This window comes from Rhipicephalus sanguineus, chromosome 2 (genome assembly GCF_013339695.2).
Source record: "Rhipicephalus sanguineus isolate Rsan-2018 chromosome 2, BIME_Rsan_1.4, whole genome shotgun sequence".
Lineage (NCBI taxonomy): Eukaryota > Metazoa > Arthropoda > Arachnida > Ixodida > Ixodidae > Rhipicephalus > Rhipicephalus sanguineus.
Window position 1 is genome coordinate 185,929,027 of NC_051177.1, and position 23,272 is coordinate 185,952,298.

Genomic DNA, 23,272 nt, shown 5'->3' on the forward strand with positions numbered 1-23,272 from the left:
TTTTCTGCCGCATTCAGTCGCAAACACACTTTTGCACGATGCACGGTCGTAATTTTCAACATTTGCTTCCAGGGAATTCGTCAAATTCTGCCAGCGTCCGCTGGCGGTCGAGGAGCGACGGCGCGCAATGTTTGTTGTGTGGCGAAGCTTCGCTTCAAAGGGGGACCTGGACCTCTGAAGTCCAGTTGAGGGGTCAGCTGGAAGCGGCCGGTTGTAAGCTGCCGGAAAAATCGTAGGCAAATAATATGCAGGGTGACTCATGGCATCGTTTTTCTCGTTTCCCATGTAGTGCGGGCTGCATATCATCGTGTTCGCCGTCGGCAGCAGCGGTGTGCCGTCAGGGCTGCACACAGGGAATATATACTTATATAGAACGCGTGCAAGAAAAGTAATCAGCACGTTACGTGGCAGACCGCGTTTTTCTCGCGTACTCACTTCACGCGTAGGACGGCACGTATCCAGCGGTTCCATCGCTCCACTTCGTACGACTTTAGAGGGAACCGGTAGAACTGCACATTAGAATCCTTATGTTCGTGGCAATTAACCACGCAACAATAACGGCAGCGACCGCGCTTCGGGACCGCGCGCTGCTCAGAGCCGTCGCCCGGTCCACCTGCTTTCGGTACGGTTCGTTGACGCACAGATCGCTCGTCAAACATGTCAGCCTTTGCAGGCGTAGCGGAAAAGTTCCTGCGTACGTTTTAAGCACTTTCTGAGTCTAAAAACTACGCGCAAAATTAAGTAAAACGCTCAATGCAAGTGAAAACTGTGTAACTCACCGGTCGGCGTCAATTTTTGACTACCCAACCCACTTCGGCGCACGCCACCAGGCTCCGCCACAGTACTCAAAACTCCAGCGTGTCAGCCCTATTACAAGCAATTGGTGAAACGCTAGGCGATACATAGAAACATACAATCAACAATTTTTCACTGTGCTCAAGACTAATTTCAACCCAAATTGATTCAGAAATTGTTTCTATGTCCTTGCGTCTAACAGATCTTAGAGAACTGTCTATAGCCATCAATACACCACCACCTTTTTGTTTAGTTGCCCAGAAGTCCCGATCACTGCAGAAGGTGGTGTAGTTCGACGGAAGATAGCCACAGGAAGAAATTTCACTGCACAGCCACGTTTCAGAAATCGCAATAAGGTCAAAAGAAGACGAAGCAACATTAGCAAAGAATTCACGCGTCTTAGTGCGAAGACCACGAGCGTTCTGATATATATCCAAATTGCACGGCACCGTTGCTTGCGGGTGCGCACTCTGAGGGATAGAGCATGTCTTCGTGGAGGACCCCACGGAATGGTTTGAAAATGCAACCGCACGGCCACATTGACGGGTCATTCAGACGTTTCGATGTATCTTCGTCAACTGTAACGCAGAACGAGGAGTAAGAGGGATATTTTGTTTTGAGCCGCCGGCAGGAAATGGCAGAAAGGTCAACAGACTCAATGTGTTTCTTGAGGTCAGAAGATGTAGTGTCAGGGCTCAACTTGGACACAAAAATAGCCCACTGCCTCTGGGGTCGTTGGGCGATTTGAGCCACTAACAAAGTGAACGAGTCCATGGCTCCAGTAGATACATGTGTTTTTCTTTTCGTTTCCTTCCTTGCACTCACTGTGACATTGGCCGAAACGTTTCCGTACGATCTACAACGCGTAGCTTCAAATCACGCTGAAAACCTGGTGGTGGGGTAAAAGGTGGGAACGTTTCGGTGTTTTGAGTCGTATCCGAGGTCGCGGGGGTGTCGGAGTTCACGGAAAAATCACACTGAACAGCCGTTGGAAACTTTGCAGGACGCTCCCCTAGCTTGGGGGTGACGCGGCGTGTCAGCTCATCGCGCAGAAAACGAACCTCACCACGAATGGAGGCGACGATACGGACCTGCTGCTCAGCCACTCGGGAATGTTCCTTTCGCAGGCGCTCATTATCCTCCCGCAGCTGTGAGACCTCGTCACTCAGGAACGAAATCCCTTCAAGCGCGTCGAGGAGCAGGCGGCGAAGACCTCCTCGCCAACGTCACCCGAAGGGGCGAGAGGTGCACCGGTTGGGGAACCACGTGGCGGCAGGTAACACGCCGCCGTCGCGCATACCTCCGTCTCGTCGTTAGGCCTGTCACCATGCTGGGCGGAATCGCACAAATTGCAGGAAAATGGACGCGATCCGGACTTGAAGAGCTGCAGTTGGTCGTCCGGCCAAGTCACACACTTCGCGTGCACACGTTTTTCGCAGATTTCGCAGCGGAAAAACTGCTGCTTACCGAAAAAAGAGCACGAGCAGACCACGCACGCATCCCGGCTGGGCACCATACTGCGGGACAGCATGATATAAAATAATAATAATAATAATAATAATAATAATAATAATAATAATAATAATAATAATAATAATAATAATAATAATAATAATACCTGGTTTTACGGGCTAAAACTCTATGATTATGAAGCATGCCGTAGTGGAAGGCCCAATATAATTTCGAGCCCCTGGGGTATTTCTACGTGCACTGACATAGCACAATAGACAGACCTCTAACATTTCGCCTCCACCAAAATGAGGCCGCCGCAGCCACGATCAAACCTGCGACCGTCGAGTCAGCAGCTGAGCACCGCAGCGCCTGACCATCGCCGCACTTCTGCATGTCAGTACAAAGCTTTTACACTACCATGCTAGTAGCTCAAAAATTTGAAGGCTTGCCAGCTTCCAGCGTTGTTAGGCCTAATCTGTAGTAGTGGCAAATAGAGCCCCATAATGCATGCTCATATAACTAACTACTGCATCGAAGCTCTATTGTTTTCAGAAACCCAAAAAATAAAAAGCTACAATTTGTCAGTGGAATGAGTGACCGCTACAAAAGGAATGAATATATAATTTTAACTGAAACTTCATTCGGGAGCAGTTCAGGCAGCTACAGGATAGGACGGCATTTAACCGCAAACCTTGTTTCACGCAGTGCATTTCACGGCAACATCCGAGGATCCCGTTCGAATCAGGCCAGTGCGTCTATTTCGCATCGCCGCCACAACACGGGCACCTTCTTCGCACGTGTCGCCGCATCAAGATACGCCCATAAAGGTGGAAACAGCTGGAAACTGCGGACAACGTCCCCGGACGGAACCGTTACTTCATACCAAGGCTATAAAAGCACCGAACTTACCGCGGGAAAGCATCATTCGGGAGCAGTTCAAGCAGCTACAGGATAGGACGGCATTTAACCGCAAACCTTGTTTCACGCAGCTATGTGCTGCGACATTTTCGAAACGTTTCAGTTGTGCGCACTGTAGCTCTTGGACTGCTCTCTGATTGAGTGTTGGGAATATTTGTTGAATAGTTGTGAATATTTGTTGAAATGGGTACTGTGAAAGAGCTGGCTAAGGCAATGACTGATTTGACTGCACGAATTGACAAGAATCATGAAGAGTTAAAGCGTGATATCCTCAAGCTGATTGAGAGTGAAATAGAATCAGTGAAAGCATCAATTAACTTCATTAATCAGAACTTTGAAAAATTCAAACTGGAAGTAGATGCAGTCAAGTCGGACAACTATGAACTAAGAAGGAGAACAGCCGCCTGTCAAAAGAACTGAAGGATGTTAAACAAGAACTAACTGCTCTTGCTCAGTACAGTCGTAGCTGTAACTTGGAAATCAAAGGTGTTCTAATTCAGGCTTGAGAGAAACTCTGTGATACAATGCAGACCATCTCAACCTGCTTGAACGTAGAAATTAAGAACACTGACATCGATGTGATACACCGCGTTCCAACTAAAAATAACACAACAGCACCAAACATCATTGTCAAGCTCACTTCACGAAATGTTAGGGACAAAATCCTGAAAAAGGCACAAAAACAAAGGATAAACACAAGCCACCTGGGTTTTGATTGTGAGGTGACCCCGATCTTCATTAATGAACATTTGTGCCAAGCAAATAAAGTTCTCTTGGGACTCGCACTGAAGCAGAACGTGAAAAAGGATGGAAATTTACATGGGTATCGGACGGGAAAATTCTGATCAGGAACTCCGAAAACTCGTGAGTGATCCATATTACTTGCATCGAAGATTTTGCTCAGATTGTGTAAGCAAACATCACAGTTACCCTTGTTGAAAACTTGATTTAGTCATAATGGCTTATAACCTTGATGAACTTGAAGATTTACATAGTAAGCAAGATAATGTTTCAGTTTTGCACTGTAACATACGCAGTATTGGAAAAAAGTTTGAACACCTATCAGCAGATTTATCGCAGCATACATTTAAGTATGACATTATAGCCATTACCGAGACATGGTTAAAAATAGGTGAAACAGTTCAGCTACCGGGTTACGTTACTGTGTCGCAACCTAGACCGGGTGCAACGCGAGGTGGAGGAGTGGCCCTATTTATTAAAAAGGACATTCAGTATGTTACTCTGCCAGAAAGCTCAATTTGTGAATCACATGCTGAAATTATCTTTGTTCACTTAAAATGCGGTGTCAGAGTAGGAGTTGTATACCGGCCTCCTTCTTCGAAAGTGAATGATTTCGTCACAAGCATGGAAAAGATAATCATACCCTTTGTTTCCTCAGATGACCCTATAGCTGTTTGCGGAGATTTTATTATTGACATTTTGAAGCAGAATTGCTATGACTACATATTCCTACTGGAATCGCTCAATCTCAAAAATGTCATATCTTCACCGACGCGTATTACAAGCCACTGCGAATCTCTTATTGACCACATCCTGTGTAACTCTGAATTGAATGTATTAGCAGGTGTTTTCGATGTTGCCATTGCAGATCATAACCCAACGTTTCTCTTCTTACCTAGTAAATGCCTGTCCTCTACAGGTAATGCGCGGGATAGAAGATCAACTTGTATAAATTATGGTGAAGTACGACGATTGCTTCAATGTGTAGACTTTCAAAAAGTGCTTGACTTATGTGATGTGCACTCTCAGTGTGAAGCACTTATACAATGCATTTGCAACGCCAATAAGCAATCTACACGAGCATATATGCGCCACAATTACGACCATCCAGCATGCCCCTGGATAACCAACACTATACTGGAAACATTAAAACAAAAAGACTATTTTTACCGAAAATGGAAGCGCAATAAATCGAATTCATATTACAGGGAGAGCTTTAAGTACTTTAGAAATAGCTCAGTCAGTATGATCAGAAAATCGAAAAAGCAGTACTACACGAACCTTATTAAAAACGAAAATGGTAACACAAAAAAAAATATGGGAAATTGTAAAAGAAGTTATAGGTAAAGGCCAAATACAGAACATTCAACCGGATAAACCGTCGACGCAAGTATCTAATGAGTTTAATAACTATTTTGCTAACATAGAACCAAATTTGGCTAATCAGATCTTATCTTCCATGACAGCACCTGCGTTTCCTAGAAAAGTTGACAATGACTTTCATTTAGAAGAAATAACACACGACGAACTCATATCAATGATAAATGAAATGCCTTTAAAGATGCCGCCGGTCATGATGGTATATCTACTAGAATATTAAAAGACAACATTGAGATTCTCTGCAGCCCCATATGCCAAGTATTCAATCTAGCGTTTGCCACCAGCTCGTATCCAGATATATTGAAAACAGCCAAAGTCATTCCTGTGTACAAGTCCGGAGATTCCAATCAACCAGAGAATTATAGGCCAATATCTGTTCTGAGTGTGATAAACACAGTTTTTTGAAAAACTAATTTCCAAGAGAGTGAAGAGATTCTAAACGAAAACAACGTAATCTGTCCTCAGCAGCATGGCTTTGTCCCAAGTAGATCGACAGCCACAGCAGTTCTAACACTGTCGCAGTTAATAATATTCGCACTTCATCAAAACAAAGTAGTTATATGAATATTTTTAGATATTAAGAAAGCTTTTGATACAGTTTCTCACTCTATACTATTACAAAAACTAGAAAGTTACGGAATCACAAATAAATCTCTCAAATTTTTTTCCAGCTATTTGTTCTCACGAAAACTAATGGTAGTAATGGGCGATTATTACTCAACATACAGCACAGTCACTAGCGGAGTCCCACAGGGATCCGTGCCTGGCCCAGTGTTATTCTCATTGTACATTAATGACCTCCCTGCTGCTCTCCATAGCTCAAATGCTCTAATGTATGCAGATGATACAGCTTTATTATTTACAGGGGACACGCTCTCTGCACTGGAAATAGATGTAACGGCTGAATTAGAAAGGATTTACTCGTGGTTTGTAAAAAACAAATTAACTTTGAACAGACACAAAACAAAATATATAGCTTTTCGATCGAGGAGAAATAACATAGACACCAATAAAATAAATATTGCCTTAAATAACAGTCGTATACAAGAAGTTACCTCGATAAAATATCTGGGTGTCATATTTGACCAACATGTACATTGGGAAGAACACATTCAAAACGTGTGCAAGAAGGTCGCATACGGATTTTATCACCTCATAAGAGCAACACAGTATTTCCCTCCAGAAATACTGAAAACGTTTTATTACGCGTTTTGTCAAGCCATATTGGCTATTGTTTAGATTCATGGGGCGTGACCTAAAAACATACATACAACCTTTAGAAACACTACAGAAAAGGGCATTGAAAATAATTAGTAGACCTAACAGCAGCAATAATATAACTCGTAACATTTTCCAAACTCAGCATGTGTTATCGGTAAAGGCTCTATGCAATCACAAAATATCAATTTCAGTTAACAACATTTTGTCTACCAACTTTCCTATTTCTCGAGATATCTTTTCTTTTCCGACACGTAGTACGAGACACGCTCTAAAAGGCAATCCGAATTTACCTAAGTGTTATAATATATACGGCGAACGAGTGATTGAATTCAATGGAACAAAAATCTGGAACACCCTACCCCTAGAGGTTAGAACCGCACGCAGCTTTAAGCTATCTAGTAAATACTTTTTCATTGAAAACCAGGATATCTAATGAACCTAAATTGACAAATGTAGGTGTACTGTATGAGAAAATGTTTGTTTGTGAGGATTATGTGGTTTGTTATAATTATTGAATACTGTTGAATGTCGTTCTGTTAAACTCTGTAATTGGCCTGTCTGTTTAATTTTTAAACACTGGACTGGAAACTAGCCTTACTTGGCTATCGGTCCAGGTATTGTATAAGTGTGTTTGTGTAAAGAAAAATAAAACACTTCACTTCAAAAAAAAGCTTATGAAAATGTACCTCGTGCCTTCCTGCCATGTTAGCTTCTTTTATTACCTGGCAAACGGTGTTAGACAAAGCTCTGCTCCAGATTTCGTTTGAACAGATCATTTCTCTGAACTCATAGACGTTATTTAAAATCACTCCGCTTCACACAGCCACTGATTAGACAGGAGGATAGCTGTAAGGGCTCACTCGTACTAAGACTCACCAAAATTTTCCTCAAACTGACTCACTCAGACTCACTGAATTTTTTCAACGCGAAAGTGTTGAAGAGCTCGTATCGCAGAAATTCCGCCCTCGGCGTCGGCGTCGGTGTCGGCACCGTTGGTTGTGAGCGAAAAATCATCATCTTGTCCGTGACCGAAAGAACGAAAAAGCTGCAAATAAAATAAATAATAAAAAATTCACCATCTCCCGCTAAAGGGGACCGTGAGGCGATGCGAAGCAGCGTTTCAGCATGTCGAGCCCGCGTTTCATCCGTAGCAGTTTCCCGCCGACGTTGTCGTTTGCACTGCGCTTCCCTAGCCCGAAGCTCGGGGTCCGCTTGCCGACGTTTACGTTGCGCTTTGGCGCGTCGAGCCTTCCGCTGCTCCGCGATCTCGACAGGCATAAAGGTATTACTGCAACTGCCGCCGACGTTGACGTTGAAACTCATGACACTGGCGCAGTGACTGAGCGTGTGTACGACCTAACGCGAGCCTTTTATCTAAACTAGGAGGAAAAGTGGAGAGGAGGTGCGTGGAGAGGGTTCTGCGCACGCGCAGTAAGGGTGGTCACGCCGCACACCACCCCCACCGGATTGAACTCCGCCATAAGGTGCTTCGCATCTAAAAACGTTAAGTCCAGATAACGCACAATTAAAGTACTGGCTACATATGCTATCATTACTAAGACCAGACCTCTTACAGGAATGGCCCATCATATGAATCTTATTAAAGAAAATCGGCAGATCCCACGTACCCTGGGAGTCGATGTTATGCGAAGCATGCGGCGGGTAGGTGACTGTGGCGTAACTTTTTTTACTGAGCAAGACGCTACAAAATGGCGCTAGAGATGTGTATTAATTTTATACGCACACTTATACATGTTGAAGGGCCGCATGTGTGTTGTATAACCAGTTGTTGGCAATGGCAACGCTGTCAATGGTAACGCTGTCAATGGCAACGTGGGTATTACCAACACTAGAAGCGGTAAGCTGATATGTAGTGCTTATGCGTGTCCCGAGAACGCACGCACGTTTCACGAACCCGTGTGCATGTGTACAAGAAGTTCTTGACCGTTCTTGAACAAGGGCATTATCACCGTGATCAGTGAGCACCAGCAGCTGGTGATGACTTGTTATAGGATCCGGTCGTGATCGTGGTGACGAGGGGTCCATGTGTAGTGAAGTATGCGGTACAGTAGAGCTGTTGGAATTCGTGGATGCCTCGGTCATTTCGTCGACAAATTGTCTGTCGACAGAGCCGGCGACATGTCGGAACCTGAAGCCACCCTTCGCGTTGGTGAGGTATATAGGCCGTCGAGGCTGGTAGGCCTGGATAGTACTACGTAGAACAACATCAGTGGATGGTGTTTGTCGTATTTGTAGACTACCTGAGCGTATGTGGCCTACGTAGCCTAGTCTACAAAGCGGTTGTCAATCAATCTGGCATCATCCTCGGTCAGCATGAGGCCATCGCCCAGCCTCGTAAGAAATGAAGAGGACACTGCGTCGTTCTAGTGGACGAAGTGCACTTTACGATGCGGCGATGTGGATATCATATGTAACTTTCGTTAATGTATTCCTCCGGGGTCGAGCAATGCTTCAATATAGCTTGCTGAATCATAGGAATACAAACGTAATGTTTATTAAACTGCTCTAAAAGCGGAGCCAACGCTGGAACTACAGACGTTAATCTGATGTGACACCTGTATCGTAGGAGTACACATCGGAGGAGTATCATGTAGTGTTTATTGCTTTCTTGCAAAATTAGATAGCCAGCACCACAACCACAATTGACGTTCCACCGACAATACGCCTGCATAGACTGTTTTTCCAAACCAGTTTATAGGCCTGGCGTGGCTCAGTGGTAGAATACCTGATTGCCACGCAGAATGCTTGGGTTCGATTCCTGCTGGGATTCTAATTTTAATTCTTTCCATTTGTCGGGTCAACGCTGCCGATGTCGGTTTTTCTTAACGCTCTCGCATTTAAGTTATCAATGCCTGTTCTCGCCGTTCCTGGGTAGATATAAACTGTCAATCACCTGTGGCGCATACCCGTACACCGCGGCCCGTGGTAAACGGGTATGTACCACACGTGTCTAGTGGAAAGGGTTTGACGACGTACCCGACAGGATTTTAACGTTATTCATGTAATAACCCGGCAATCATATTCGTCAAGTCCTCTTACCCTCCCATGCAAATTTTTGTCTACACCAAGTTAAGGAGGCGATCATGAGAACACCCAGACGTAGGCGGCTAGATAGATAGATAGATAGATAGATACGTAGATAGAAACGCCCAGGTGCCAGAGGTTCGCTAAGAAATGCTTCGCATTTAAAATGTTGGATCCGAGTAAGAATCGCACCCAGGCCGTCTGCGTGGCAAGCAGGTGTTCTACCACACAGCCACGCATCTGCTTGGAGCTGCACTGAAAGTAACTTTCATGCTTCCCAAAAATACGCGTTCTGTATACAGGTGTCACAGTACGAGATGTAATATCGCCGTAATATTGCATGGTACAAGCGTACATTGCTATCGGGCGTTACACCATGTCAATATCATAACGACTTGGTGGTTTAAAGAGAGCTACCCATTACAAAAGGCACACACATTACTGCGCGTATTCCCTTATGACCACGTAGTGGGTGCATGGCAACTTCGAAAAAGTTTCTCGCGCATAATTGCTCCTGGTTTAAAGTATGCTACCCATTACATAAGGCACACACCTTAGTGCGCGCATTCTCGTAAACACTCGTAGTGTTCGAAATGCGCACTAGGGGCAGGGTATCGCTATCGCGTTCAACTCTTAAAGGCGAAGCTTAAGTGTCCCCGAATTTTTCTCAAACGGACTCACTCGGACTCAAACTCACCAGCATATGACTCAGCCAGACTCACGCAAACTCAGGCCCACGGCTTGACCTGAGTCTGAGCGAGCCTGAGTGAGTCAACTCATGAGTCCGTTATTGTAAAATTAAAATTCCTCTTTAACGGCAATGTCTCACATAATCGGTGCTCTAGGATGTGCCTTTTGATCTTGTACCTTCAAATACATATTATAAGTGGTTTCCATCCAGTAAGGACATTTTTATGAAATAAGCGACTCGCAGAAGACATTTTATCAAGAAATTTCCGTGAAAGAGTTTGCTGGGGGAGGTCAAGGCACCCCACCTCCCAACTCACGCCTCTGTTGAGGTGGCGCATGACCACTCGTGCGCTGACATGTGTAAATAAATGTACACCGATATAAGTCTTCTAGTAATGCCGAAGATTAGTAGATAGGACAACAGGTCGGCAATGCAAGGTCGGCTCACTGAGACTAACCCAAGAAATATATACCATGCTAGGGCTCACCCGGACTCGAAGGCTAAAATTTTCTTCAGCTGGACTCACTCGCACTCAAACTCACCAAGATATTACTCACCCGGATTCACTCAGACTCAGACTCACGTTCTGATCTGAGTCTGAGTCAGTCGACTCATGAGTGAGTTTGCCGACCTATGGCTATGGCTCAATTTTGTTTTTTAACTGTACAGGTGCAGTTCAACGTATATCTACACACCCAGACTCACGGTCCGATTTCAATCTGAGTTAGTCTGAGTGAATTGACTCATGCGTGAGTTTGCCGACCTATGGATAGGACTCAATTTTTTTCAACTGTACAAGTGCAGTTCAACGTATATATACACTACACTTTCACAATAAAGCCTACTATGAGAACTGCATCTTTGGTAGTTGCTGCTTGCTAAGCTGTAGAACTATGGAAACATGAACAACATAAAAGCTTGCCTATTATTACAGTTCAACGTACATATGCACTACACTTTCACAATAAACCCTGCTATGTAAACTGCATGTTTCAAAGTCGCTGCTTGCTAAGGTTAGAACAATGGCAACATAAAAGCTAGCCTATTATTATGCATAAACGACACTTGTAATATTTGGTACCTGCCAGTGGCAAGTTGTCTTTTCATCCGCTTGAATTTCTTCACATAGCATAATTGCTACAAATAACGTCCCGTAAACTTTCTTTGGCTTGATTGTCTGTTGGTTCTCGTTCAAGTTGGGTCTAACAAAGAAAAACAAGTCCTTAAATTCCCCGACCGCTGTTTAATTGATGCAAGAAATGCCGAATTGCACTATGAAGGCACTTTTAGCCCACAATTAGTGAAGCTACAAAAAATGCATGGCAGAATTGATTGCTTTCTTTGCTTGGAGAGGTAAAATGAAAAACAAGGACACACAATGCACAGCCCATACAGCTCTAATATGGGTATGTGTTAAGGGTGTGTTGGAACAAGAGTGACGAAGAAGAGAGGAACTCTCTCGTGCTTCGGAACCACGCGCAACAGCAGCAACCCACGTAGTCGGGCTGTGGTTTATCGTAAATTAACCTCTTATTCTACACATCAGGAGGCTTGATTTCGGCGCCGAAACTCATCGAAGCAGTGAACCTCATCGATTTACCCAACGTACAGGTGCAAGGTAATCGCCTTCCTGCCTACGGACTCATCGTACCAACCTATAGCAGTTCAAGACGGAGTCAAAACATGGAAACACTCAAGCTAAAGCGCGAAGCCGAGCGATTGAAATTAACGCGCCTTATCAACAAGATAGAAGCAATGCTCACTAAAGAGAGTGTTACAGAAGAGGAGCTTTGCATCCTGAACGAACACCTCAAACACCTTCACAACGACTTGAGAGCAACTGACTCCCACATCGTCCCTCTGCTGTCAACCACGGTAGCTCAGGCAGAGCTTTACCGGGTTGTAGATTACAATGCTCGAGCCACAGTGACGTCCGCGAAACTCTGGTATCGGATACGTCAACTTCAGGAGTCCAAGAAGCGTGTACTACTGGCAATGTCAACCGAACCCGTGCAACGCACGCCCACCCTGCTGTCCAACTTCCGAAAATTGAAATTCGATGACCAACCATTGCTTCACTCTGGACACCTTTTTGGGAGCAGTTCAGTCAACTGATACACAGCAACAATGAACTCTCCACCGTAGACAGGTTCACCTATCTACGTTCGGTTTTTACCGGCGATGCGGCACTGGCGATCACGGGACTTTCAGCAACTGCAAGCTGATATTGTGAGGCCTTGGACATTCTGAAACAGCGCTTTGCCAAGCCTGACGTGATAATTCAGGCTCACATGCAGCGACTCCTCGACATGCAACCAGTGCAATCTTCTAACGATCTTCGAGGACTTTGATATCTCTACAACATGGTGCAGTCCCAGACGTGTGCCCTCCAGACTGTCGGTGTATTGGATGGCAATTATTCCGCAATGCTGTTCACTGGCGTAAATCCCGGGGGGTCAGGGGGGGTGCCATGGGGGGACACCATTTGCAAATGTCCCCCCAATTGTTATTTATTTTCAAGCATCATATGTTTGAGTTGCTTGGCAGTTAAGTATAGTGCATTTAACTTTCTGTAATGCCTGTTTATTTCGTAGTGTGTAGGTCCTATGTTCAATACTCCTTAGCTGTGTGAGACTATTGAAACTGCAACTTCCGCTCGACCGGTTTCAGGGAAGATTCAATAAAACAATCCAATTACTAGAGCTGGGCGCCCATGCTCACCATTTATTTTATTTAAAACGATATTTAATTTTTTATATAAGTAAAAATAACACCTATATTTATAAAAAATGGCCACCATGACGAGATGTGCGTCCCCCCTTCTGAATTTTTTTATTCACGCCACTGATGCTGTACACCATCCACCTGACAGTGCTTCCTCACAGCATAGCCCTCGACTTCAACAAAATCATTGAACATCAAGATTGAGAGAAAAGAGGACAAGGTGGAAGAACAGGCCAACAAGAAAAGCACAGCCAGGAACAGAAGGCGAGCACTAAGTCCTTGCTCCTTTTTAGGGGCGAAGCTCCTTAAAGCGGCACCCGTTCGTCCCCGTCGTAGTGCGTAACCAGTCTTAACGCTAGTACGAGATCTTGACCTCCAAGGTGGTGCCGGTGGGAGATTTGTCCTGTGCGTTGTTGAACAATAAAAAATTCGCAGTGTGCGCGTTAACTAAAAGCCGACTTCTTCTGTCTCTCGTTCCCCATTAGCAGTCATTGGCATGTTCCAGTAGAAAACGTCAGTAGAAGTAGAAGTGTAAGTGTTAGCTAAAAGCCGACTTCTTCTGTCTCTCATTCCCCATTAGCAGCCATTGTTTACCTCCAAGGTAGTGCCTGGTGATATTTCTCCTGTGCATGATTAAACAATAAAAATTCACAGCGTACATGTAAAATTAAAGTGAGCTGCAAGTCGCCATGACTCTCATCGACCCTTTAGTATAAACCGGCCCGATCTCACGTCGCTGATGATGTACTGGGCGTGAAGCTGCGCGACGCCGCCACCAAGATCCTGCCGTACGAGAGCTTCGCCCCACTCATCATCATTCACCCCGTGGATATGCTGTGGAATTTTTATTCAAACAGAAACAGAGACTCGAGAAAGAACAGTGTCGTATGTTTCTGTAAAACAGGACGCGTCAAAGGGCCAAGGTAAAGGTTTTCGCAGTAGCGCGACATCCTCTTCGTGGCTCAACTTTCAACCACGGTGTGTTTGGCTTCGTCCGCAAAACCAGCTCCTGAAGAGAACGCCTGCTTATTTTGTGACTCGACTACCTATTATGCAGAGCAGTGAGACTCTCTGATTCCTCTCGAGCTAAAGAAAAACGACTACGAAGCACTGGTCGCTGCTTCCGCTGTACCTTGCAACATCACTTAGCAAAAGATTGCAGGTGAAAGGTTAAATGTACAAAGTGTAATCAGTGCCATGCAGAAACAATGTGCGACCCTCCGATGATGACCTTGACTACCGCTCCCCAGACATTACCAAAACCAATGCAACTAGAGGTGACTGGGGCTGGCAATGCCAAACGGCGTGTATACCTCCAAACAGCTGTTGCTTAGGCAGCCGGCACAGAAGGTAAATGCCTAGTTCGAGTTTTATTCGATGGAGGCAGTCAGTGCAGTTTCGCGATAAGCGATTGCCTGGCAAATTACATTGTCGAGCACTCAATCACGAGAGTCTTGCAGAGGGATATCTTGAAGGACAACATGACGAGAAGACCTACCAGCGCGTGTTTGTCACTCTGAGTTCAGTAGGTGGTTGAAAGTCACTGCGGATCGAAGCTCTCGTCATGACAAAGATCAGCCACCAATCCATTGCACGAACAAGTAGAAATTTCATCGACAAGCTCAAACAGAAAGGCTATTACTTCACCGACATTGATCAAGGTCAAAGCCCAAACGCTGTCGACATCTCGATCGGCAAAGATTTGTACTGGTCATTTGTCATGGGAAACCTACATAATTTGGACAACCGACTCAAAGCCGTTGAGACCACACTAGACTGGACTCAACATGGACCAGTCATCTCTTGTGCTATCGCCATGCATTCTAATGAGGCTATTGTAGTGAAAGTGGCAATAACAGACCGTAAGATCACTACAGACAACCACTGTGATTTGGAAATTATGGAAACAAAATCTAATGGACGTAAGAAGACCCAGGAGGAAAACAATGAAACAGACTCTATCGAAGACGCGTGCAAGCTGCAGTCAGAAGCGATGAAGATATTCGCAAGTGCATCTAGGAAACTGAACAAATGGGCTTCGAACGACCTACGCTTCTTTGGCATGCAATCTACGCAACCTCCGCAGGTACAACTCAAACAAGTGAAAAGAGTACCGAAAGCCTTGGGACTGGTATGGCACCCTGGCACAGACGTATTGTCGTCTAGTCCGGGAAATGGTGCAGAATTCGTTCAGCAAATAACCGCGAATAGGCAACACCAAACTTTCACGCTACAGGCGACCTCTCGCCTAGACGACACTCGCAGCATGTTGGATTTTTCCACAGTAAAGTTGAAGAACCCATCTGAATATTTACCAAGAGGAGCTTCCGGACATAAATGCTGCTTTGTCTCGCGAACACGACCCAAAGGACTTGCTTATGAAGAACATGAATGCCCACCACACCGTATGCCAAACTCTGCTGAACGCATCACAGCGTGGTTACTACAACATGCCTCAAGGACGAAACAAAGCTCTAAATTAGCGCCGTCGTACTACAGAATTAAAAAGGGCGGCTTGCTCTCCTACAAGGGTCGAGAAAGCCCAGACCACTATGGAACATTGTTCAAATATCAGATATTCATCTTTTCTGCCCTCCTCCTCCTCCTAGGGCCTTTCTGTCCTCACTCCCCTCCCCTATACAGAGTAGCATGTAGGCGCCTTTAGGTACGCCGGCAGAATTCTCTGTTTTTCATTAAAGAGCTTTCTCTCTCTCTCTCTTCTCTCATAGACTACCGAGCGGAACTACCGTTAAACGCCCGTTCACCTGCACGCAGGCCAGTTTGTTGGAACAACATCGACAAAGGACAGAACTCTCTCGTGCTTCGGAACCATGCACAACAGCAGCAACCTATGGTGTCAGGTTAAATAAACCCCTTTTTCTACACATCAGGAGGCTTGATTTCTTTCAGGGTGTGCGAATAGTGAATTTTAGAACCAATTCAATGAGAATCGAATAGTGATGACATCAAATCAAATACGAATACAAATTGAACACTGTTAGAACAGTCTTCGAATTGTGAGGCAACCATTTTCAAAGCAGCCCTAGACGGTTCAGGATTAAAATTTGTAAAACAGTCCAAAAATTCAACGACAATTGATTTTAAACAAATATTCAGAAGCTTCAACAAAGGAACATTACGGTTCCTTCTAACTGACAAAAAATACTACAATTTTTTAAACTAAGGCAAGGTCCTATACAATAGCATTTCGAAAAGATTTGTAACTGCAGGCTGAAATATAGCAGTGACTACAGCATTCAAGGTGGTACTTTACCAACAGCTTTGAAAAAAAAATAAGGTGGCTTCACACTAGTGGCGCCAAGCATGAAGGAAGTGCAAAGCTGGGCGGCCTTTGTTTCTCTTATAAAGACGTTTATTAGCGGGCACTCGGCGACGATAAACGACTGCGACAGTCAAGGCGGGGTGCCGACTCTGAGCGCGAGGAGCGTGCTGTCCCAGAAGAGCGGAAGAGGACGACCCACTAGTAAGTGCTCGAGAGGGCGACCCATTAGAGGCTTCCAACGCTTCGCTACAATTACCCCGGGTACGAAAAGGGAGCCGCCTGGCGACCTAACTGCTTGTCACTATGAGCGGGTCATGGTAGGGTTTCAGGCGCTCCACGTTGACAATGTCGCGCCCTCGACGGCGCATGTCCGAAGATGGTTCAAGGGGTTCGATCACGTAGTTGACCGGGGACGTGCGTTCGACGACACGGTAGGGGCCGTCGTATTTCGGCAGTAGTTTTGAAGAGAGGCCAGGTGCAGTGGTAGGGACCGAGAGCCATACGAGTGCTCCAGGGAGGAACGTGGGCGCAGAAGTGGTGGTGTCACCGCGAATGCTCTTCTGCCGCTCTTGGTCATTCGTAGTAAATGTCTTGGCAAGCTCCCGACACTCCTCAGCGAGTCTTGCTGTGGCAGAAATAGGCGCACACTCAGACGGGTCCGGCTTGTAGGGAAGGATTGTGTCGATCGTGTGCGACGGGTGCCTGCCGTACAATAAGAAAAAGGGCGAGAAACCAGTAGTGCTCTGCGGGGCGGTATTATAGGCGTAGGTGACAAAAGGCAGAATGGCATCCCAATTTGTGTGATCGGCGGCGACGTACATCGAGAGCATGTCGCCGAGCGTGCGGTTAAAGCGTTCGGTGAGGCCATTCGTCTGCGGGTGGTAAGCAGTAGTTTTCCGGTGAACAACGTTGCACTCTTTGAGAATGGCTTCGACGACTTCGGACAAGAAGACACGACCTCGATCGCTGAGCAGCTCCTGGGGTGGACCGTGGCGCAGCATGAATCGGTGCAGCAGGAAGGAGGCAACATCGCGCGCTGTAGCCGCTGGGAGGGCGGCAGTTTCGGCGTATCGCGTAAGGTGGTCAACAGCGACGATGGCCCAGCGGTTACCAGCCGACGTTAGAGGAAGTGGTCCATACAAATCGATGCCAACGCGCCCAAACGGCCGGTCAGGGCAAGGTAGAGGTTGCAGACCTGCCAGCGACAGGTGCGTTGAAGTTTTGCGGCGCTGACAATCGATGCAGGAGCGAACGAACTTCTGCACGTAGCGGTACATCCCTCGCCAAAAGTACCGTTGGCGAATGCGGTGGTAGGTTTTCGATACCCCAGAGTGTGCACACTGCGGGTCAGAGTGGAACGACTCGCATATGTCAGAACGCAGACTGCGGGGTATTACGAGTAGCCACTGGCGGCCGTCGCCGTAATTGCGTCGGTGGAGGAGGTCGTCGCGAACGGCAAAATGGTGCGCTTGACGACGCAATGCGCGAGTGGATGGTGTCGCCGATGGATCACTCAGCAAGGCTATCAGTGAGGCAATCCAGTGATCCTTGCGCTGTTCAGTGGCGATGGTTTGAATGTCGATAGACGAAACGGCATTGTGAGACACTGAGCTGGAAGTATTGTCGTCAGGCAAGGGGGAGCGCGAGAGTGCGTCGGCGTCAGCATGCTGGCGTCCGTTGCGGTACAGCACGCGGATATCGTAGTCCTGTAGGCGAAGTGCCCAGCGGGCGAGGCGGCCTGAGGGATCCTTCAATGACGACAACCAGCATAGTGCATGATGGTCGGTGATGACATCAAATGGGCGACCATACAAATAAGGTCGGAATTTCGTAAGGGCCCAGATGATCGCCAGGCATTCCTTTTCGGTGACGGTGTAATTGGTCTCGGCTTTAGTAAGCGTACGACTTGCATATGCCACGACATATTCAGGGAACCCTGGTTTGCGCTGCGCAAGCACAGCGCCAAGGCCAACACCGCTAGCGTCTGTGTGTACCTCTGTAGGGGCCGCAGGGTCGTAGTGGCGTAGTATGGGAGGCGACGTCAACAAACGACGGAGCTTTGCGAAAGCGGCGTCGCACTCCGACGACCACGAATGGAGGGGCCCGTTACTTCCGAGAAGCTTCGTCAGTGGCGATATGATAGTCGCGAAATTTCGAATGAAGCGCCGAAAGTAGGAACACAGTCCTACGAAACTGCGCAGTTCTTTGACGGACGTAGGTTTGGGGAACTCAATCACGGCCCGAAGCTTGGCGGGATCAGGAAGAATTCCGTCCTTGGACACGACGTAGCCGAGGATTGTCAGCTGCCGTGCTGCAAACCGGCACTTCTTTAGATTCAGTTGCAGACCGGCGTCGCTCAAACGCGTCAAAACATGCCGTAGGCGTTGAAGATGCGTGGAGAAGTCCGGAGCAAACACGACGACGTCGTCGAGGTAGCACAAGCACGTGTGCCATTTCAGGTTGCGCAGAACGGTATCCATCATGCGCTCAAAGGTGGCGGGCGCATTACACAGCCCAAACGGCATGACGTTAAATTCGTACAGGCCGTCGGGCGTGACAAAGGCGGTCTTCGGTCGAGCGTCATCAGCCATAGGTACTTGCCAGTACCCTGAGCGCAAATCGAGAGATGAAAAGAATTCGGCGCCTTGCAAGCTGTCAATCGCGTCGTCTATTCGCGGCAGTGGATACACGTCCTTACGAGTGATCTTGTTGAGTCGTCTGTAGTCCACACAGAACCGCACAGCACCGTCCTTCTTCGCAACAAGAACGACAGGAGACGCCCAGGGGCTGTTAGAGGGTCGAATGACATCACGTCGAAGCATGTCGTCGACTTGCTCGGTGATTACACGGCGTTCGGCAGGAGATACGCGATATGGACGTTGCCGCAGTGGCAGGTGGTCGCCAGTGTCGATGCCATGCGTAACGGCCGACGTGCGGCCGAGAAAAGTTTGAGCGACATCGAAAGAAGGGCGAAATTCTTCCAACAGGTCCAAAAGCTGGGAACGCTGGACCTGCGTAAGGTTGTCAGCTATGGAGGAACCAAATACGTCAGCGTGTGATGAACCAGACGTCGAAACAGCACTGAGCGTGCTCGAACTTCGGCCGTGCGAATCATCGGGCTCGTCCATAACTTGTGCGTCTTCGAGGGGTTCTACGCTGCCCAGACATTCCCCTCGCACCAACGTAACACTGTACGGGGAGGGGTTGATTACATAAATAGAGGTGCTGCCCTGGGTGACTTGAACGGTCGCGAAAGGCACCAGCAAGCCTTTCCTCGTGCAAACACGGTCATATGGCGAGAGGAGTGCAACGGTGTCGGATAGGCTGGCGCAGTAGACTGACACCGCCGTTGACGAGTTTGCAGGCACTTTTATGTCGTCTTTGACGAGTATCTTGCTCGCAGCCGATGGACTGTCTGCCGGCGTCAAATTAGAGAATGGTGAGAGCTCTATTTCGGCGGGTGCGCAATGAATTACGGCGTCGTGGCGGGAGAGAAAATCCCATCCGAGGATGACGTCGTGAGAGCATGCAGGAATTATGATCAATTCGACGGCGTACATAGCGTCCTTAATCATGACGCGGGCTGTGCATACCACTGTAGGGTGAATGCTTTGGGCGCTGGCTGTACGGAGGGAGAGCCCGGAAAGTGGCGTCGTCACTTTTCCCAGTATTCGGCTAAGCTTTGCGTCCATAACGGATACGGCGGCTCCAGTGTCGATAAGGGCAGATGCACGAACACCGTCCACAAACACGTCTATCACGTTCGATGGGCTTCGCTGAGGGCTTTCGCAGTTCGACAGCATCGCAGCCCTTGCCTCGTGGACTGCGACGACTAGTTTTCCTGGTCTCGTAGGACCAGACGTGGCCGCATCGGTGACAGCGAGCGGCGTCGTGGTGACGGGGAACGGCGGGTAGATGGAGCGGGGCGAGACGTCGGCGACAGTGGCGTAGGTGGGTCGTAATATGGGCGGTTCGCCGGGCTGGTGGCAGGCGACGCGACTCTAGGCGGCTGCACGCGATTGCAATACCGCGCCACGTGGCCGGCGTAACCGCATGCGAAGCATATGGGGCGGTTGTCAGGTGTGCGCCATCGGTTCGCTGGGGCAGGGCCCGCCCATGGTGCAGGACGGGATTGACGGGGCGGCAACTGATAGGACTGGACGGTGGGCTGCAGTCGTGGCCTGTGCGTGACGTCGGCGCAGGTTACCGGCACATCCGCTTCGAAAGAATGAGGTCGAGCGGAGGCTTCGGCGTAAATGTGTGGGGCAGCCGTAGGGATTGCTGGGGGCGTTCTTGCGACCACTTGGGCGTAACTCAAGGGTGCAGGAGCCGTATGGTGCTGGTGATACTCGGGCATGACCTCTGCGATTTCTTGCTCAATTGCTCGACGGAGCGGAGGCAGAAGGGTGGTCGACGGCTGTTGGACGTACTGCGGGCGAGCAAAGTCCAGCAGAGAGAATTGGCGCGCGATTTCCTCGCGCACGAATGTCTTCATCTCTGCGAGCAACGCGGAGTGGTCGGATATGGTCGACAAGCCAGCGAGCTCGGCGTCGCGTGATGGAGAGCGACGGGTCATCGATCGCTGCCGGCGCAGCTCCTCATAGCTTTGGCAGAGCGTTATGACCTCAGCCACTGTGCTGGGGTTCTTGGCGAGCAGCATGGTGAAGGCGTCGTCGTCGATGCCTTTCATGATGTGCCGGATCTTGTCTGATTCGGACATGGTGGCGTCGGCTTTCTTACAGAAATCGAGGACGTCTTCAATGTAACTGGTGAATGATTCACCGGCCTGCTGAGCGCGTTCACGTAAGCGCTGTTCGGCCTGCAGCTTACGAACGGCAGGGCGGCCAAACACATTGATAATGGCGGTCTTGAAGTCGGACCACGTTGTAAAATCTGATGCGTGGTTGTTGTACCACAAGCCCGCCACACCCGCGACGTAGAAAACGAGGTTAGTCAGCTTTCCTGCCTCGTCCCATTTATTGGGGACACTCACGCGCTCGTAAATCGCGAGCCAGTCCTCCACGTCGGTGCCATCTGCGCCAGTGAAGACCGGAGGGTCGCGGATACGAGGCACACCTGGGCAGGAGGTCGGTGTAGGCGGGGCCGTTTGCTGGGAGGCGTCTTGAGGCATCGTAGGCGGCAGGGTACGGGATCGAAGAGCCAGGGGCATCGAATGAGGGCCGAAGTTGTTGTGAAAGCCCAGCACCCTCCACCAAATTATAAAGACGTTTATTAGCGGGCACTCGGCGACGATAAACGACTGCGACAGTCAAGGCGGGGTGCCGACTCTGAGCGCGAGGAGCGTGCTGTCCCAGAAGAGCGGAAGAGGACGACCCACTAGTAAGTGCTCGAGAGGGCGACCCATTAGAGGCTTCCAACGCTTCGCTACACTCTTTCTTTTTTCTATGTCATTTTTGTCTCTGTTAATTTCTATTTCCTTTCATTTCTTGCTCTATTTATCTTTCTCTGATTGCGTGCACCTGGGTAATTCAAAGATGAAAACAGGAAATGTTACCCTTCGCTGTTGTAACCACTTGTTCTTTCAAACATTTTTCGTCTTTGCTGATTATTCCAAAAAATATTCGAAAAGTACTTGGAATTTTGAATATGCACTATTAGATTGGAGTACTGAATCGAATACAATGCTATTTGATTCGTTTATAAAGTTGTCGAATATTTTCACACCCCTAGTATATGAATATCTTAGTCCTGTTTTTTCCACATCACGTTTTAATGTCAACTACAAGTAAAATCACTTTTAACGAACCTTGAACAGAAGGACTTGTAGGTGGCACAATTTCTGCAACATTGAAAATCCTCTGGTACACTGGTAGCTGAGCAACAACTTCTTGGAATACTGTTTCTTGAAATTCCGTCCAATCAACAAGAAACACCTGTTGCAAAATAATAGCACCATAGCTCAAACAATCGCTATAAGATATTATTGTTTTGTCTGGAAAATGTGGTTGTGTTCGTGAAACAATCATTTCACCTTGTCAATGTAACAAACTAAGTTACTTGGGAGAGAAAGTGAAACCTCGAAGCTGGTGCACCCTTTGGGACGTCACACTATATACACATTTGCTTCCAAGGCTCTGTGGCGCAGCAGCTTGAGTGCAGTATTCCTGAAATTATCAGTGATGCCTATTTTCTTTGAAGAGTGGAAGCAGAGCTACATCTGCTACAACATCTGAAGTGGCACTGTCAACAACTATGCTAAGCAATGAACAACAAAACATTTACTGAAGCTGTTTTTACAGCGGAACTGTTATGGTCAAGCTTTGCTCTGTGTTGTAGATAGAAAATGGTCACCATGAACCGCCATGCGCTCAATCACTGCCCTAGCACCTGGTACAGATGGTTAACAAGAGAAGCTGAAACATAGGTCCCTAATCAGTGTTCCCTTTACTTTGAGTGGACCAGTGCGATTAGTAGTGAGACTTTCCAATTTCTGTGGCACATATGCACTATAGGAGAGAGCAAGCGTAGCCATGTATAGTACAGTATAGCAAGGGATGGTGAGAGGTTAAAAGCTTAGACAAGCCAGACCAGCTAGGTGCCAAGCAGCTCTGCTGTGACCCAGCCTCACGTGACTAAGTGAAAGCTGCGCTAATTTCCCCCCTTCCCCTGAAAACGTTCTGTGGCATGCTCGGCTGATGGCATGCTCGCCTGATGGCTGATGGCATGCTCGCCATCACAGTGATGTGAGGAAATTAAGTGCACAGTAGCTGAACACAAACACCAGCTAATGAAGAACTAAAAAATGACAGGTACACATGGGATAAATTGCACAAGCTATATATCAACAGATGTGACCACTTGGTTTATTGCCATCATGATTATGACGTACTTAAGGTTTTCGTTTCGGCTTTACAAGTACGGCAGTTTGGGCTTCTGTCACATAAGCTTAGTGCATTTTTCGGCTAAAATGCTGTTTGATTGTGGGAAGGCAGAAATGAGCACACTCAGTATAACTTGGTGCAGCTGTTAGCTGCTTGCTGCTGCATTAGTAACTGACAAGA